Genomic DNA, 15,489 nt, shown 5'->3' on the forward strand with positions numbered 1-15,489 from the left:
CTTGAGTAGCATCGGTCAGGTGACTTAGAGCAGATCACAAATGCTTTAATTTTAATTCTCCCAGTGCTTAACATCTCTGTCCTATCACATTGAAATTTTTGACAGGTCAGCGGAGGGGAGTGGATCTGACATGCTCAAAATGGTGACTAATAAAGTGAAGGTGGGAAAATGGTCAAAGGCCACTGCTGAACTCTCTCTGGCGGATTAGCTGCACAAATGTATATTAATCTCACAGAGAGTTGGAAAGCCACTCTTAAACCCCTTGAAGAGACATTTAAAGATGTGACTACCCAAGATGCAGAAATCACTACAACCACAGATAAAGCTCAGGGTTACATCCACATATTACCTTTTATAGACAGTCTATGCATTACATCCCACCATGATTCTAGGAAGACAAAACAGTGATGTACTTTATTAAAGATATGTATAAAACATTTACTTCCTTCTCCTTCATGCACTGAATTATTTCTGTGTCTAGGAATTAAAATTAAGCATATGTCCTGAAGCTTCATGTACTCATTAAAAATATACAAATGATAGGTAGGCTAGTGTATTTTATTGGTAAGTTGATACAACTGTAATGCAAAATTACTTTCCTCAATTAGGGTGAAGACCAAGATATTCTTATCTCAGTACAGGTACTGAATAATCTGTATCAGTATAATAACTTCATTGTGGGCATTAAAATGGAGACAGTAGCCAGACAGGACAATACAAACCCAAGCAGGGCAGTGGCAGGGTGCAAAGGAGTGGCAGAGCCAACACAGAATTCATAGCCCTTTCAGTCATGATGGCTAGGACGGGTGGTGGTATTTGGGAAATCGCTGTGGAGCTGATGCAGCAAACAGGCCCAGACTGGACTTAATGGCATCAACCAACAACCATGGAGCCACCTAGGGATTCAGAAAATCTTGGTCTAGCTCAGCCCCTCCTCCAGAACACCCTGTTTGTGGACTTTCCACAGACAGAACAGGAGGCTCCATTCAGTGGGTGGATCGGGGAACTCTACACCAGGAGAGTGATACTGCTGTCACTCTACGGAAAGAGGCTAGCAGGGCTGCCACAAAAGGGTCTTGGATTGCAGCATAACAGAGCATCCTGTGGAACTTTCTTGGTAGTATGTCCCGCTGAAGTTGATGAGACTTACTTCTGAGGAAACATGCTTAAGATTGCAGTGTGCAACTACAACTGCATGCAGACTTACTTGGGAGAGAGCTTCATTTAACTGAGCAGGACTTACCTCTGAATAAGCAAACACAGGATTGTGCTGTGTAACCTGGGACTTTCTACCAAGAAAGTTCAAATAGAATTACAACCTTTTATAATACATTCATTTGCCACCCACAACCCAATGGCTAATCAACTTGAGAAGACACAGATTCTAAGTCTATTTACATGGAGAAACCTATTGTCTTCAATATAATTTACTTACATTTACATTACATGAAACAGACCTCATGTGAGTGCTAAATGGATTTTTATCAAGACCTGGGTATCTGAACAGTCCTCCAATTCCTCTATCATCAGCCCAAGATAGGATCCTATCAATTTCAGATGGTCAGGTCTCAGCAAAAGTCCAGCTGTGGTCTGCTTCACAACAAGAGGAATTTCTGTTATCGCCAACAAGTAGAAAGATTTCAGTCTGGCAATATTCCTATTGGATTTCAGCACAAAGGCATTTTTCTCCAGGAATTAGGACTTTATGATATGAACTTTATATAAACTTGATAAAGACTGCACACAGGTGAAACACAGTGGACTCTTACAGTACTCTGTATTAATTGTTATAGTTATTAATTGCTTATATGGTGTCACAATAAGATTTAAGTACCTAGTTTTATAAATGTTGTGTCTTGTTGGTGTTTGAATTCTTGCATGAATTAGTATTGTATCCTTGGTTTAACTCACCGGCTTGGCATTTTGGTTTTATGTTTGTTTGTAATATGTCAATTCTGTTGAACATTGAAAGGTGTATGCATATTTGGGACACAATTCCACATTTCTAGTTTGAACTATAGTTCATCCCTCAACTTGTTCTGAAGGAAGCTATGCAAAGTATAACACATACCACTATGCAATATGCCTATTTTAAGACTGAAGTGATATGGAAACATTCTCTCCAACAGATACACTGAATGTGTTGGAAGTGAAACCATGCCTGCTGGTTAGGGGCAGGTTCACATCATACATTTAAAGCACATTCAACTAACATTTAAAGCATATTATGTCCACCCAAAGAATCATGGAAACTATAGTTTGTTAAAGGTGCTGGGAATTTGCAGCTCTATGAGGGAAAAGTTCCCAGGATTATTTGGTAGAAGACAGGTGCTTTAAATGTGTATTGGATGCCCTTTAAGTGTATGGTGTGGATTTGCCCTATGCCCCAGATGCCAGCATTGCACAGAAGTACCCCATGCACATACAGTTCTATGTGTGCAGGGCCCTCTCTAATTTGTGCTGCATGTGCAGCCACCAGCACACAGTTCTGCTTCCTCCTCATGTGTTGTGTCATATGCAGACCCCTAGAGAGTACACAATGACACTTTGTGTGTACATTTACAGCATGATTTTAACTTTGAAATCGAAACACCAGGTTGACCCCTGCATCGTTTTTATTGGGACAGGAAGAAGATACAAAAGGTACCAGAATGTCGTATTTTAAATGAAGTCTCTAGAATACTAGTAATAATTTGAAGGTTACATCATTAGTAATACAACACTGAGATTTAATGTTTTATTACTGAGCCTAAATACTATTTCCCACTTTAAGTCCTTCTTAACCTGCCATCCAAATTCTTTAATAACATAATAATTAGTACCCTCAAGTAAAGTAGGCGGTAGTCTAGTTACTAGAGTCTAGTACAAAGGTTAAGGCTGTAAAACATTACCTCAGGCTAAGGAGCCAAATTGGCATTTACATCCTGCGTTAGTGTTTTATGGCCACATCAAAGCAACATTCCTTCCATTCAAAGCAGCTTCCTTCACAACTATATACACAGTGTAAAACAACCTTCTCAATCATTCAGTCAATCGCTGAAAATACACCTGCCTTGTGGCACTTGCAGGCCACACACTGCAATCTGGGATAATAATGTAATTTCTAAAACAAAGCAACAGCCTTTTGTCTGTCATACTGCCTTATCATCATTTCACTCACACCTTCCCTTTTTCTTACTATGGCTTACAGGGCTAGGCACGAGCTGCTGCTTCCTTCTTGCTTTTCTCAGAGAGTGCCTTCAGTCCTGGCACTGATTTCATGCCATTTTACAGAATTTGTGGCTCTCACAAACATTACTCTTTTGTAATCAGCTAGCAGTAACAGGGCCACAGGCAAGGAAGGGCTGTAGTCAAATAAAGAATGCCCACGTATAGAGATAGAAGGATCTGTCAAGTTCAGAGCTGTCAGCTTCTCATTTTTCCAGACTTAAATTCCATTCTCCACATTTGTGCAGCAACTTGCCGATTTGGGCAGGAGGGATCCTCATGAAAATTTGTCAGCAATTTAGTTTGAATTTCTGCTAATGCACATGTTTTTATATGCAGTTTTGACTGCATATATAAGGGTCGTAGCTCAGTGAGTAGACCATCTACCTTGCATGCAGGTCCCAGATTTAATCCCAAGCATCTCCAGGTAGGACTGGGAGAGATTTCCTATCTGATATCCTGGAGAGCCAGTCAGTAGACAATATTGAGCCAGATAGCCCAATGGTCTGACTCAGTATAAGGCAGATTCCTAAGTTCCTATGACTAATGTGAATATTTTTGCAAGCAATTTCCGCTAATACGTTTTTATATGTCATTTTCACTAATATATTCATTTTTATGCACACTTTCCCCTGTTGTTGTTATATGCCTTCAAGTCAATTACGACTTATGGTGACCCTATGAATCAGTGACCTCCAATAGCATCTGTCATGAACCACCCTGCTCAGATCTTGTAAGCTCAGGTCTGTGGCTTCCTTTATGGAATCAATTCATCTCTTGTTTGGTCTTCCTCTTTTTCTACTCCCTTCTGTTTTTCCTAGTATTATTGTCTTTTCTAGTGAATTATGTCTTCTAATACATGCATTTTTGTAAACATTGGTTGGAGAACTGAATTGCACAATTTGGATTTCAAGAAACAGCTGTGTTTCAGTACACATATTGTTTTTGGAAATACAAATTGGGTACTTTCGCATTAAAATGCATTTAGAATTGAATTTCTCCCCTCCTACTCGTGTACATGCAGCAAGTTTGGGAACTTGCTAGGACATGAAGCTCTAGTTTACCATGCAAATTTAGCTGGAGTGTGGACCCTGAACTAAATCTATCCCATGAGACGTAGGACAGAGATCTCCTTTGCTTCAAGACGTATTGGGGGGGTGGGGGTGTTTCTGCTTTGTTGGAAATTAGGCGTAAAGCTTAATTCAGATGCTCCTTGTAGGAAAATGCCACTGACTTCAATGTATGCTTCAATTTCTCTTTGTATTTTCTCCAACATGAATAATAATAATAATAATAATAATAATAATAATAATAATAATAATAATAATAATAATAAATTTAATTTTTGTGTCGCCTATCTGGCCGAAACCACTCTAGGCGACGTACAACATTAAATTCAACAATACATAATAATACAATACATAATAAAATACAATGCAGTCAACAATAACCATTTTAAAAAGCGGGAGTACAGGGCCATCAATAGACAATTTTAAAACAATATAAAGAAATTAGCCCACCCCAGGGACCCCAAAGGCCTGTCCAAAAATGCTCACATAGGCCACAGAATAAATGAAAGAAATACTCCAATTAGGTTACATGTGGGGATTCTTTGAAAGCACCCTTCCATGTGAAAAGCAGGTCACATTCTTAAAACTTCTTTTAAACAACTTTTGGTCTTTTTTTCTTGAGATCTTTAAAAGTTGCAGCTACATTACTAACTCTACCAGGGCAGCAGTGGAGCTTGACAAATCCCCTGCCATACCCTGCAATTTGTTCTAGCCAGAGGAAGAGGAAAAGGCAGAAGAATCTTGCAAACTTCCTGTGTTAGGTCCCAAGGTATGCAGCAAAGATGCTGGATTGATCTCCACCCCACTGGAACTTGTTGGCAGCAGGGACTATTTAGGATCCAGTGCATCCTTTGTCAGCCCAGTTCTGTTCCTACTGCAAAATACCGATTCAGGGATTTATGCTGGCTACTGCCAGTTGGGATACCAAGGGCAGTAGCTTCTGCCTGCCCACAGCTTGGCCAGGTGCATTAAGGAGCTCCATGGTGGCAAAGCCCCGCTCCACTAGTAGAGCTGGGCAGAGACATCTTCATCTCATCCAAATCACCAAATTGGCTTAGCTTAGCACAGCATGGCAGCAAAAAGGACCATGGAGGATCAAAGCAGTTGCAAGCTCCTCTCTGTGAGCCCACACTTAAGTGCAGTCTTGCTAAGCCAATCTTTGTGTGAACCAGTTCAATAATAACCATGGTTGACTCCAGAAATGGCAGTGGGTGGAAATTCTTGCATTACAGAGGATGGAACATAAGCATTCAGGATACTATGTCCTAACCAGTGGTAAGCGTCATTCTGACCCATATGAGAGCGGTGCTATTACATCATGCAGGACAGTAAGACAACTTTTGTAATATCTCATAATAAAATCACATTGAGATATATGCTGAAGTCATGAGGGGAGAAAACAGACACACACAAACAACTTAAACAGTAATAATCATACAGGGCTCTTTCCCTAAAAGCTGAAAGACCTTCTCATACCAGTACATCTTATAACAGTCATGTTATTATCTACATATTACAGAGGGAGGAATGAGTAAATTTGTGGCTGAGGTAAGATTTGTAATTAGTGCTGCATCAAATTATTTGGCCCAGCTATTTCAGAGAGGGGACAAAAAGAACAACTGAAAATTGGATTAATGTTAGGAGTGGGGGGAGTAGTGTAATTTTAATGTTTTTGTCTTACCTTATTTTGTGGCTCTGGGATTTCTATTATTTTTTCATGTTTCTGCCTGCAAGGTTTTTATTAAAGAAAATAAAAGGGGGACACACAAAAAGGCCTTTTGCTACCTTGTAAGATAAAATGAATCCCCCCAAAAGTAGCTAGTTATTCCTGGGGGGGGCCTTATATGGGGAACAAATGGTCTGCAAAAGCGTGGGAGGGAAGTTATTTGGCACAGCACCAATTTTAATTAGGAACTTCTTGGCTTATTCCCTAAGGGAGAACCTAGGAAGTATTCACTGAATTCATCAGAAATTACTTCCAATTAAACATGCATAGGACTGGGCTCTTGAATCACTATGCTAACTATTTTGATTTTCATGTTCTGGTTCAAAGACAGAGCAACTGCAGGATTAAACATACCGTATACAATCTATGGATATTTAGCATAATTTTTCATCCAAACAAGGGTCAAGAATTTGTCCTCAAAAGCTATCCTTATTTAAGCAACTTATCCCATTTAAGATGGAGATAAGGAAGGAGAAATCGGAGCAGATGGTTTTCATACTTTACTGTATCTTCACTTTGTTAAAAAAGGAGGAGGAGGAGGCTATGACCTATTTCCAGTGCTCACATTTGTTTGTTTTCATATAGTGCTGAAACTGTGTGAATGAACTGGCAATCCTTCCACTTCTTTTAACACAGCTATACCATAAAGATAAACCAAGAAAAACAAAATCTAAATCCTTAGAAATGTAAACAGAAATAACAGCAGTTCTTTTTCAAGAGGTACTGCTTTTTTCACAACCACAGCCAATACTGGGCTTGATCCAAGCAGCCTGTCTGATACAGAAGTTTGAATCAAATAACTTGAAGCAACCTTCAAGACTTACCCTGAAACAAGATTCTTAGCATATCCACTCCACATAGAGATGCCAGGTTCAGGGCCTGAGATTGATCCTGTATCTTTAGGAGAAGAGATCGTCAGCCAAGTGCAGATGTTCTTGAAACACTGTAATGAGAAAAACCACAAGGTGCAATTCTCCCTTCCCCCAGCACAAATTTAAAGATACAGAAGAACACTTGGAGGCTAGGCCTGGCAACCAAGAAGTCTTCTGTATCTTTAAAAGTTGTGCAGGGGGAAGGGAGAATTCCACCTTGTGGTTTTTCTCATTATACTGTTGCAATAACACCTGCACTTGGCTGACTTTCTGTTCTCCTAAAGAAACAGGATCAGGATCAGGATCAGCCCAAGCCTGGCAACCCTAACTCCACATCTTCTAGCTTACAGCATGATACAAAACAAAAAAAGTAGGAGCTCAAATTACATAAAATCACAGATGACCATAATCAAAGAACTTCCAGTGAGCAAGCCAAGCCACACAACAGTGCAAGGTAAACACAATATACCATCTCTTACATTCTTTAATCAGTATAACCTTATAGAAAAATATTTCTCGGTAACCAAACACATCTATAAATTAGGGCACTGGCTCCCAACCATTCCCACTGAAAATTGTTGCCTGTTTTAACAACTGTAATGTGTTGTGCTAGATGTTTTATTATTTTTAAACATATTTATTGCTTCTTTTATTTCCTATATATTGTATTGTATATCATAGAATTCAAACTGTAATACAATAAAATACAACATAAGAAATAAAAGCAGCAATTAAAAAACAGTTAAAATCAATATGAATATTTAATATGATGGATATGCCTTCTCCTATCTTCAACTACAAATCCACAGACATACTGCAGACCACCTGAATTATGGGATAAAAACGCATCAAGAACAAACCTTGGTTACCACTGATGGTTAATGAGGAGAGGGCTTAACCATGACGACACACTGAACTCTGACTTAGATCAGTGCAGCAGCAAAAAGAACTGGGAAGGAGTAAGGCAGCAGTGAGTTTCTCTCAAAGAGCCTTCTGCTAAGCCAGTAGTTCTCAAACTTTTTTGGTTTACGGCGCACTGTAAAACATATAAAAATTTTCTGGCGCACTTTGTGTACAAAATTAAAAATATATTAATATATTTTAAACTATGAATAAAAATAACTTAATAATAATATACTTTCATAATATTCACGGTACACCTAGCCACCTCTTGCGGCGCACCAGTGTGCCCCGGCGCACCATTTGAGAATCACTGTGCTAAGCCATAGTTTGATTGCGACATCTGAACCAGGCCACTGTGAAATACAGATACAGCCATATGAAATATATACAGAAAAAGAAGCTCCTGCATTATGTGGAAAAACCACACAACATTAAAGTACTCCAACTAAACAAGGTCTAAGTTCATCCTTGCTCAGTTCCCCTGGCTTATGATATTCATCTAAAAGCTAGGTGTTTTATCAGAAAATGGAGTTACATTCCAAACTAAAAATTATGTGGTTGCACTGATGACAGATCAAGACCGCAATCTCCATGTATTTCTGTGCCACATTAACTCCCTTGTGCAACTCTGCAAAAATAATAATTTCAATGGTAGCTGTTTTCAGTCCCTACCTGTAAAACTCTAGACAGTAAGGCTAAATTATTATTAGACTTGAAGGCACATAACAACAACATCAATAGCAGGGTATACTTGAAGTTCCAGGTAATGACTTATCTTTTTTTAACTAGAAAATTAATCAACTGCTACTGAGATACTCTGTGAGATTTGAGATTGCAAGAAATTCTGTAGAACTACAAAAATTAAGTCTTTAGCCCAATGTACATTTGCCTGTGTGTGTGTGTGTGTGTGTGTGTGTGTGTGTCTGTGTGTGTGTGTTATGTGCCTTCAAGTCGATCGTGACTTATGGCGACCCTATGAATCAGCTACCTCCAATAGCATCTGTTGTATAAACCACCCTGTTCAGATCTTGTAAGTTCAGGTCTGTGGCTTATGGAATCAATCCATCTCTTGTTTGGCCTTCCTCTTTTTCTACTCCCTTCTGTTTTTCCCAGCATTATTGTCTTTTCTAGTGAATCATATCTTCTCATTATATGTCCAAAGTATGATAACCTCAGTTTCATAATTTTGGCTTCTAGTGATAGTTCTGGTTTAATTTGTTCTAACACCCAATTATTTGTCTATTTTTTTGCCTGAGAGTAAGCACCGCTGAATACAGTGTGTGGGATTTAACTGTGAATATACTGAGGCCTTGCCTATGTAAGCACAAGGTTTTTTTCAAATAGCAAATAAGAACCTACAAACAAGTCTCCAGGAATTTTTTTAAAGAAGGTTAAGATGAGGTAAAATTATACCTCCATAATTGTATAAATAGCAGCCATGACTTGAATTTCATGAACCAAAGCTCCAAATGCTAAAAATGGTTATATTTATATGTTTCCTGTATGATAGCAATGCAAGAGTTTGGCCTACAACACCAGCAGACTACAGAGCTGGTAATTTTCACTACCAAACTGAAATTAGATTCCCCAACCTGGAAAAATGAGTCATTTTAGAGCGGAACACACAATGCAGCAAAAATATCTTGGCACCAATGAATGATTTCCCCCCCTAATGATATGATTTGTAAAATATATTCCAAGACTATGAGGGCCCAAGTCAGAAGCACCTATAAAGAACTTAACCAAATGAAAACCAATTCTAAATTGCATTTTGCCCAACAGTTCAGTTTATTGACACTAAAGTGCCTAGAACTGGCTAGACCATTTTTGTAAAGGTTATAATCAATATACCCATTCATTTAATTTGTTCCATTTATATTCTAACCTTTCCCAAGCACACAGCAAGGGTAACAAAAATTTAAAAAAGAAAACAGCATTACACCAACTTGCTCAGGAGTTGACCCAGATTCCACGGCCATATTGTTGATTGAGGCCAATTAATGGGAATGTGAAACTCCCTAGTTACAATATAACATCTTCATTGTCTGGTGGTTTTCTGAGCACAATTCAAAATGCTAGTTATGGCCTTTGAAACAATAAATGGCTTGGGATCAATATGAACCTATCTGGGTTTAAAGACTCTTCAGGCAGGAACATGAGAGGAGGCTTTTCAGTGGCTACAACCAGGCTCAAGAACTCTTCCAAGGGAGGCCCTTCTAGCCCCATCTCTAGTGGCATTTCATTAGCACGTAAAAACCTTCCTGTTCAAGCAGGTCTTTGACAGATTGGGCTCATTTGTTTTTCTACTGTATGATGGTTTTCAGCCTACTGCTGCCTTATCTGCTCTTGTTGTTGGTCTGTTCTATTTTTTTTTTTTATGTAGCTCCTTTTGGAAAATGGAAATGGGACTGCATTTAAGTCGATTCCAACTTATCATGACCCTATGAATAGGGTTTTCATGGTAAGCAGTATTTAGAAGTGGTTTACCATTGCCTTCCTCTGAGACTGAGAGGCAGTGACTGGCCCAAGGTCACCCAGTGAGCTTCATGGCTATGTGGGGATTTGAACCCTGTTCTCCCAGGTCGTAGTCCAACACCTCAACCACTACATCACACTGGCACTCTTTTATAGCATGCAAAAGAGAAAAGAAAAATAACAATCCCAAAATAACCCAGTGAGGACTGAATGTGTTCAGTGGCCATAGAATGCAGAGGGGGAAAATGGAATAAAGCACTGCTGCTTGACCAGAACACTGAACAGGAACACTCCATACTGTAATATTTTGTTGCAAGCCCCACTTGTTTTCTTGTTATCCGCATTAGGCACCCAATGTAGAAAGGCAAAATAAATATATATATATAACAATCAAACTTAAAAATAAAATATATTACAATGAAATCAGAATTATTATATACCTATTTAATCCCGACTTTTGGATATCACCCTAATATGGAAAGCCAATACAGTCAGTACATATAAAGGTATTCATGATTAGATTTTAGTGAACCTGTGGATATACATGGGCCCAAGAGGGAACATAGCCAGCATTAGCCAATCCATACATTGTGAACTGCCTTGCGCTTGACAATTCCTCTGCTTCCGCAGCTCTAGGCAAGTAGCAAAAGCAGGTGTTTACTGAGCTTGCGATGGGCTTCCATACCTGGCCGGTGAACACCTGATTTTGTGGATTACAAGCATGCAGGCTTGGACAAGTCAAAATCATCAGGTATAGAGTGTGCATATGTGTACGTAGTGCACACTAGAGAGGCATTTTGCCACAGTTTAATTTGACCCGTGGCACTCTTGGTAAAAAGGTTGCCAGTTCTGAGTATTGAGCTCAGATTCTACTTGCCGACTTCCCACAGGCATCCATAATTGTGAATAGTGTTGCCCTCAAGTTCTGCTTGTGTGTTTCCCAAAAGCATCTGATTGGCCAGTGTGAGAACAGGATGCTGGACTAGATGGGCCTTTGACCTGACCTAGCAAGCCTTTTCCTGTGTTCTTAATTGTGGGCAGTCTCTCTACATGCCCATGCTTGTTTGTACCTGGTGCATTGGTGATACCATCAAGAGGTGCTCTCGGTTGATTCTGAAGGTCATAACGTAATTAAGAAAAAAGTTGGTCTCAGAGGTATGTAGGCCATATATAGTTAAGCAGGACTTCATCATTCAAGACCAGTAACTTCAGTACCCAGTACCTTGGGAACCAACCCAGAATTTTTTTCTGTGAGAAAATGAGTTGGCATGTTCTATAGAAACTGAAGCTCCTAAACTAGCCCTTCCCAACCAGTGTGCCTCCAGATGTTGTTGGACCACAACTCCCATCAGCCTCAGCCAGCATTGCCAATGGCTGAGACTGATGGGAGTTGTGGTCCAACATCTGGAGGCACACTGGTTGGGAAAGGCTGTCCTAAACAGTCATCAAGGCCAGTCCACATTACGCACGTAAGCAATAGTAGTCTAGCACTGAGGTTACAGACACATAATATCCTGATCAGATAGATAGGCATGTGAAAGGTACCAAACGTAATTACTCTAGTCTGGGTTCAACATCATTTAGCTCAACTGCTTCCCAAATGTCACCACAGCCAGAAATTGTGTAAACACTGAAACTGCAGGACCCAGGACAGATGAAAAAGAGGTAGAACTGAGTATCATCAGCATATGGATTCCAAACCTCCATTCAATCTCACCAAGAAGCCTCCAATGCACATTCAAAAGGAGTGTGGGCAGGATGGACCCCACTAGGCCTCAGTGACTGAGACTTCATTGGAAGTATTAGGGATAGGGATATATGCACCTGGTCATTATTGCCTTCCATCTCTTCTTGACTGAAATGAGCAGAGGTACTATCGACTCATGCCAAGTTGGCAATCACAAGTACTGAAGGCTACAGAAAGGTCTAATGATTAATACAGACAATGAGCAATTTTAAATTACACACATTGGCATAAATTAACAAATGCAAATTCAGTGACTCTCCTTCCTGCCCATGCAGAGGTAGCCAATGTGGTACCTTCCAGATATTGTTCAACTACAACTCCCATCATCACTGGCCATGCTTGCAGTCCAACATCTAGAATAGCATGTGTGCTGCCCCCGCTGCAGTGAGTGAAGTAAGTAATCATAAATTGTTGGAGTGATGGATGTCCTCGTGATGATTAGGAAATGTCTAAAAACAAAAATGCCATGATTTAATGATCAGAAATGTAAAGGAGAAGAGATCCTATCAATCTATGATGGGATGCATGAATATTGCAAGATGCTACATCTTGAATAGTCAGAGAACTTGCAGAGCAGCTTTCCTCAACCTGGTGCTCTCCAGACATGTTTACTACAACTCCCATCAGCCTCAGCCATCATGGCCAATGATCAGGGACGATGGGAATTATAGGCCAAAAAACACACAAAAAACCCTGAAGGGCACCACGTTGGAAAGACTGATTTAGTGACTTCATTTGAAGTTATATTTCCAATTTGCCTCCGGGGGGGGGGGGGGAGAGAGAAATACAGATAAAGATGGTCAACTTTAATTCTAACATTTTTCTTTCTCCATACTTTTTCTTTCCTTTATTTTTTCCTCTGCCTAGAGTCTAGACTATACCTGGTTATGCTTGGTTAGGGTCCTCAAGTCAATGAGCATAAGCACATGAAACTGGGCACACAACTTCTGTGTATACTTTCTTTCACTGGGCTTCTCTGCCTTGAGCATTGCATGTATAAAATGAGAGAGGAAAATAAGCATGAATGGCCTTAAAATGGCCAAGAATCTGTGACATTATGAATTAAATAAATATGCAGCATTTAATCCATACAAACGTTCTGCTTTGACAATTATTTCATTGAAATGCTTGGTCCAAGACACTGCAGCTTATGGAAATGCAGTGTTTCAATCACCCTTTATCTACCCACACATTCCACTAAATTTTGAAGACCAAATGTTGGCATATGGAATGTAGAGGATCTTTTAAGATTCAATTCAAGGCTGCAATCCTATACATGACTGGGAGTAAGTTCCATTGAACCCTAGAAGCGCAACCCTATGTATATTTACTTGGAAGTACAGTAAATTCCATCAAACTCAGTAGGATTTACTTCCAAGTAAGCATGCTTGGAATTGGGCTGAAAGATTGATTAGGACAGGAAAGATGCTTGTATTCCATGTTAACGGAGAACTATCACCATACAGTTGCTAAAACAGAACAATATCCTCCACAGGCACACAGTACAAAGGAGGAGGAGAATCAACCATTTTGCATCTTTTCAACCATGCTGACTGTAAGTATAAATAAGGTGGTTATAGTGTGTTATAGGATTTCTGATCTCTACTCAACAATTTTTCATGTTGCCAAAATAAGAAAGTTGGCAGATGAAGGGTTAATTCTTGGGAAGTGAACCCTTTCACATACCCAGCACCTCAGCTTAGGTTGAAAGCAATACTTCTAGGGTGTCTTCACTCTTTAAACATCAAAATACCATATGGCTTTGAGCAAAGGGGGCGGGGGAACGCTAAGGAATTCTAAGTCACTGGAAACATTTTGCTGAAAAACAAATGCCTAAGAAATCAAGATGGGATCTTAAACCTAAATTCCAAAACTTGCACTTATTTTTTGAAGGTTAAGAATTAAAAGAGTTTCGAAACCTGGAACGATAACAGAAAGCGCTGTATGTAGTTCAGCTCCCACAATGACTTAATAGACGGCGGAGGAATCTTGTGTTACTATGCAGCAAATTTTATCTTAGCATTTAAACACGGTCATCCAAAAAAACAGCTTTAGTTGAATGAAAATGCTAAACTGCAGCTAAAGACAAAGACACCGTCACCGAAAGCTTTCTGCGCTTAACTTCCGCGAATATCCCTAGGAGGAGACAAGCGAATACCGCAAATCCCACTACTTTAAAAGTCAGAGACGTGTCTGCTGCACGGCGGAGGGAGAGTTTTACAGGCTGAAAGTTTTCTCATCTCTCAAACGAAATGCACAAGCAGCAAGTTAAAGGGAGAAATATCTGAAACCAACCGAAGGGGGGGAAACCCATTAACAATAAGAAACAGGGGCGGGGGGATACATGCACTATACAACCAAAGTCACTTTGAGAAAAAGGAAGATCTTTTGAAAGTTCGGATGGAAGAGATTTTTGATAGGGAACTGATGCCTGGAAAAGCAATCTTGCTTGCCTACGGCACAAACTGGCGGATAAAAGAAAGAAACCGATTTCAACGCTGCCCATAGGAGCAGAAAGGCAGACGAAGGGATGGCAGTCCGTTGCTCCTCAACAGAAATATCACCTTCGATGTCCCCAACCGAATTACCTGGGCCAGGCGAAGTCCCTGAGGCTGCCGCTGCTGCCAACCCCCCTGGATCTTCTCGTCGCGCGGACAGCCAGACGGACCCTGCGGGGTCTTCCCGTCTTCGCCGCCGCAGCCGTCTGCTGGTGCCTTGTCCCCAGTTAGCGGACTCCAGTCGTTCACTTTGCTGCGGGGCAGCGGCAGCGGGGAGGCGGCGGCGTCAGCAACACCATCCTCTGCCCCGGCGGCCGCTTCAGGGAGGGGGCAAAAGCCAGCGCAGCGCTGCTTTTCTGAAGGAATGAGAAGGTGAGGCAGCCGCGGCAGCCTCCTCAGTCGTAACTGTGCTCATAAGTAAAAAAACAAACACAGATACGCATACACACGGGAAGGTTGTGGGGTGCCGCCACCGTCTGCAGCAGCCGCGAGGTTGGATGTCTGTGTATGTGGGTCGGTGGGTGGGGTGCCTGCCTCGAGCTCCCTCCTTTGCTCCCCCTGGCCTGTGGCCAACACCGCTTCGAGTTCTAAACCTTCCCTCCCACAGGCAGCTTCGCAAGTGAGGGCGTTTTCTTTTCCTTCTACATTGGCGCCTTTTTCGCTCCAATTAACCAGCATGCCACACTTGCGCACATCCAACACACAGATGGCGCTCCTTGCCCCTCAGTGATGAGCCCCTTTGCTTTCCCGCGTCCTTTTTCACAGTTCCCCCTCGCACAATCAGTGGCTTTCAGGTAGCTTCCAAGGCAATTGTTGTGCTCCCCTTACACAAGCAGCGTTACCCGTCTCTCTTGACCATTTTGTCCTGCCACCTCAGCTGACGCTACGAAGCTAGTGGATGAGGGGAACAGTTTGAGGGAGCGAAGGTGTAGCAAAACCATTAGGGGGGGAGGGATGTCATCCAAACTTTTATCGGATCTCAAGATATACT

The 15,489-nt window shown here is 40.9% G+C and overlaps 1 protein-coding gene across 3 annotated transcripts in view; it reads right to left on the reverse strand.

The window, feature by feature from the left end:
* Positions 1–15,226, reverse strand: part of LPAR1 (lysophosphatidic acid receptor 1) — a 99,845-nt gene extending 84,619 nt beyond the window's left edge. The window contains exon 1 of one of the 3 annotated variants that reach the window (XM_061631912.1): positions 14,589–15,217. The gene's annotated coding sequence lies outside the window, so the exon portion shown is untranslated. Of the gene's footprint in view, positions 1–6,827; positions 6,899–14,588 lie in introns of those variants that run through there. The other 2 variants (XM_061631922.1, XM_061631932.1) reach the window with 2 other exon arrangements.
* Between the last annotated feature and the right edge of the window lie 263 nt (positions 15,227–15,489).

This window comes from Rhineura floridana, chromosome 1, assembly GCF_030035675.1.
Source record: "Rhineura floridana isolate rRhiFlo1 chromosome 1, rRhiFlo1.hap2, whole genome shotgun sequence".
Classification (NCBI taxonomy): Eukaryota; Metazoa; Chordata; class Lepidosauria; order Squamata; family Rhineuridae; genus Rhineura; species Rhineura floridana.